Raw genomic sequence first — 5,144 nt, 5'->3', positions numbered from 1 at the left:
GGGGGGGGGGGGGGGGGGGGGGGGGGGGGGGGGGGGGGGGGGGGGGGGGGGGGGGGGGGAGAGAGAGGGAGAGGGGGAGGGGGGGAGGAGAGGGAGAGGAGGGGCAGCGCTGGCGGTGGTGGACGGTGAACGGAGGAAAAAACGGATAAATAAAAAAAGTGGAACCAATCTGCGGCGGCTGTGCGTGGCGGTAAAAGGGGGAGCGGGCGGTGAATAATGCATGGGCTGGGGAGGGGGGACGGATAGGTAGGGAGAGACAGACAGAGCCGGGACCTTCATTACCTGGACGTTTGCATGCTGGGGACGACGCCATGACCACACTGAGTCAGCCAGCGCATCCACTGGCTGACGTGTGTGTGTGTGTGTGTGTGTGTGTGTGTGTGTGTGTGTGTGTGTGTGTGTGTGTGTGTGTGTGTGTGTGTGTGTGTGTGTGTGTGTGCATGTGTGTTTTTGTGTCTGTGTGTGTGTCTGTGTGTGTGTGTGTGTGTGTGTGTGTGTGTGTGTGTGTGTGTGTGTGTGTGTGTGTGTGCGTGTGTGTGTGTGTGTGTGTGTGTGTTTGTGTCTGTATGTACATGTGTGTGTGTGTGAATGTGTTTGTTTGTTTGTGTGTCTGTGTGTGTGTGTGTGTGTGCGTGTGTGTGTGTGTGTGTGTGTGTGTGTGTGTGTGTGTGTGTGTGTGTGTGTGTGTGTGTGTGTGTGTGTGTGTGTGTGTGTGCATGTTAGTGTGTGTGTGTGTGTGTGTGTTTGTGGTTATGTGTGTGGTTGTGGTTGTGTCTGTGTGTGTCCTAGAGGTGTGCCCGGAGCCAGAGTAAAATGTTAAAATCATGCCCCTCAAACAAGCCTGCCATATTCAGCAGTATTAACGTGGTTAGCAGATGCTTTTATCTAAAGCCACATACAGTGGATTCAGTTACATGGCATTAGGAAACAGGCATCTGGATCCAAGGGTGACTACAGGCTGCAGACTGTGGGCACTGAACCCAGTACTTTAAGACTGGGAGCCGGTCACCCTAGAGCTACACCACCCTACACTTTAACCAAGGGAAGGCTCAGGGTAAACTCAGGCGGTTAAGGCAACGCAGTGTTGCTTCATTCATTCACACTTGCAATGTGTTTCCTTATTACGGACCTCTCAGTGAATCAATTACTGACATAAGTAGAGCCAACGTAATGGAGTCGCCTCTTGAAGCTCAAATTAATTCCAATGGAATGCTTTTTATTTTCAGCATGGATAGCTCTTTCTACAAAATATATCTATTCACTGGGACCACGGATTAATGCAGTTTCTATCCGAAATTAAATATACAAAGCAAATGCATTAGAATAGCTACCACTGCATAGAGAAAGAAGTGGCTATAAAACAAAGCACTATGTGTTTCTGCTCCGCATGATAGGTGATCTAGTGACCAGTTTATGTCTCTAAAACACAATGGGATTCATTTCTGCTGTGCAAATACTCAATATATGTTATACTTCAATAAAATTGTATTGAATATGCGCTTACCAAATTATTCATGTATTCAATCATTCAGTTAATAGGACTATTATTGTAGCATATATTATCAGGGATGTATATGAATACATATATTGATGGAGATAATGAAAAAGGCCTACTGTGCCCCATCATCCATTTCTCTCTAAAGATGAGCAGAGATAATGCTGCATCAAAAGCATATGTACTATTGGCAAAATCCAATTCAATCATTCTCTCATTCCCTTTTTATAATATATACAGTACAATGCTGTAATGGTTTTTGTTTATATGCTTGCTCTCATTGAGTGCTTCTGCATGTGTTGGAAAGCATATGTTTCAGATGGGACACGTTAATATACCCACAAAGCCACTAAAACTACCCAGACCAACTATTAGTAAAGGGAAAGTTTAAGTTTGAAGATACATGGAAGGAAGAAGGATACAGGAAACAGAAGACAGGAACGTGGCAGAGGGCCATAAGGTGAATTTGGCCATAGGGGATATTTGGGTAAAATGTCAAGAGCTCCTTGTGATGTTGTCAGATCCTGTGCCCTCACAGAGCTGATGGGATCTTCTAGTGTTTCCCCAGCCAACAAAAGAGGAGCTCCAGGCTCAATACTCCTGTCAAAGAGGCTGGGAAATTATGTCAGTTCTACGACAAAACTGAACATAACTCGACTTGCCCATCTGGGGAAATAAAGGTGTGTTGTATTAAGTTCTTCCATGCGTTTCAAAAATACGTTGGAGACGTTACAACAGAAAGAACACGGGGCATTTTCAAAGAAAAAGCCCCGGACCGTTCCTGGGTTTGCCCTGGGCGTAAGCGAAACCACACTAATGTTGACATTTCTAAGCCACAAATGAGTAGGCTGGCTGTAGAGCCGTGGTGGAGAGGACCATCCAGGGTATACTCATGAGTACCTTTGAAGGGAGGCAGGGCCAGAGACGCGTTGCGCGTGGGGGGGGGGTCCTCGTTAGCATGCTGTTGCTGCGTTTCATATGGAAGACTGCTTCTATAGCGGCACGTCGTCAACGTGAATATAATACTGTTCCATTATTGTTGCGGCTTCGCTTTCATCAGTCGATCTGGAGAGCAGCGAGATGCAAACACACCAAATATAATTACTCTCCAACAGAGCGAGAGACCATGAGAGCCGATGGACGAGTGAGAGCGAGGGGGGGGGGGGGGGGGGGGGGGGGGGGGGGGGGAGAGATAGTCCGAGGGAGAGTCGGAGCAAAGGAGAGAGGTGGAGAGAGAGGAGGAAGAGGAAAAAACGAAAAACATAAAAAAAATGAAATGAGAAACAGGATTTTAATTATGCTTCATGACAACAATTATAGAATGAAAACAGAAAGTCAATAGGCAGAAACATTATCTCATTTTCCCGGCTGGGGTGGGTGGGAAATTCATAGGGGCCCGCGGGGTGACAGAGTCTGTTGTTTGTGTGGGTGTGTGGATATGTATGTGCGGTGTGTGTGCATGTGTGTGCACGGGAATCTTGATTTCCACAAAAGATTGAAAAGGCTCTTTATTACAAAGGCAACAACACAAAGAAAGAAAAATAGCCCAAACCCTCCAAAGTCCTCTTTAGTGAGCTTTAACCTTTTTCATATTTAAGCCTTTTCCTCTCCTGGATCGCAACTCTTAACACATTAATGATTGACAGGTAGCCTTGGACACTACCCAATGCAACCCTTGTAATCCGTTATGTGCACGTGTGTATGTGTGTGTGTGTGAGTGCAACTGTATGTGTGTGTGTGTGTGTGTGTGTTTGTGGACGTCTCCCTCGGTTTGTAATGGATTCCGTTTAACAGCGAGAACTTGACCTTGATGAACGCAGATGCCTGTCACGCCGGCGTCTGTGTTTTGAAGATCACTGAACGACGTTCAGTAGCGGAGGCAGTGAAACAAGAGGATCATTTAGCACATGTATCACACATACACACACATAAACACACACACACACAGACACACACACACAAACACGAGCACAAACACACACCTACACACACACACACGGTGCTATTATGCTGTCAAAGGCTTTCGCAGGGTTCCAATATGGGCAGGCTTAAGGGTCTGATTATCATGCCTCATTGGTGGTGATGGGTACACATGGCCATGAGCGCACGCACACACGCAAACATAGAAAACAAACACGTACACATTCACACACACACACAACCACAAACACACACACACACACAAACACACAAGAGCCAGAGAGTCAATCAAGGATAAATTAATTAAAATGAACAGTCTAATTAGCGTCATTATGAAAGAAATTATAAACGTCCATACAGCAGGTCTGTTTACTCACAGAAGCGGGCACACAAACACACACACACACACACACACACACACACACACACACACACACACACACACACACACACACACACACACACACACACACACACACACACACACACATAGACACACACACACATGCATAGATACATACACATACACACACTTACACGTATATGAGCATTACTCAGGCCCATCCATAAGCACATTAAGCCAAATTCATCTTTAATTTGCAACTACAATCAGAAATCCAGTATGGGATTACCCTTTGGATTCTCTCTGCTAAAGACCTCATTCATTTGGAGGTAATTAACTGAAATAATCGTCCGCTGAATGGGGAAATATATAGGGTGACATATTCATATAGTTATCACATGTGGATAAATGACAGACGGCAGAGTGCGTTTGTTTCCCCCCCTTATGTCGACTCTTTAATCTCTCTCTCTACGTCTCGCTCGCTCTCTCATTCACTCCCCCCCTGTATCACTCTCTCTCTCACTCTTAGGCTCTGCCCATCTCTCTCGCTGCAGCTCTCTCTCTCTCAGTCTGTCCGCTGTGATGATGTCTCCTCTGATGTGGCGAGCTGCTATGGACGCAGCTGTGTGGCTGTGAGCTCCGAGCCCACTGGGTAACCCAGGGTGAGCCCAGACGCCAGCGATGCCTCGGGCAGAATGATGAAGAGACCCCCAGAAGCCAATCAGGCCTGGCGTTGCACAGTGAGGAAAACGTGTGCGCATATGTACACACTCACACTCTCACATGCACACACAACCGCACACACTCACACATATCCACACACTGATTCGCTCGCTAAGGCATGGACATAGCCTCGTTCACACACACACACACACACACACACACACACACACACACACACACACACACACACACACACACACTGGAAGACACACATTCACAATCACTCATATGGGAATCCGCACACTAACTCTCGCACTCACACACACATTCACAAAAAATATATACACGCACGCAAAGACTCACACACACATCCCTAATCACAGAGCTTCCCAACCTCTCACTAAAACACACACACACACACACACACACACACACACACACACACACACACACACACACACACACACACACACACACACACACACACACACACACACACACACACACACACACACACACACTTCCTAGCCAGGAGTTATCAAGGCACAGACTCAAAGCCTGGCAAGACCTGGTATTACCTCGAGGAAAATAACCTTCCAGGTGCAGAACTCCTCTTCCCTGTCCTTTTCCTCTTTTTCTCTTCTACAGAATCAAATATGTTAAACCTCGTTGGGATTTTTGATTGCGGTCTTAATGCCAAAGACTAATGCAGGGATATACTTT

This window comes from Gadus morhua, unplaced genomic scaffold, assembly GCF_902167405.1.
Source record: "Gadus morhua unplaced genomic scaffold, gadMor3.0, whole genome shotgun sequence".
Taxonomy (NCBI): domain Eukaryota; kingdom Metazoa; phylum Chordata; class Actinopteri; order Gadiformes; family Gadidae; genus Gadus; species Gadus morhua.
Note: the sequence above shows the minus strand (reverse complement) of the source record.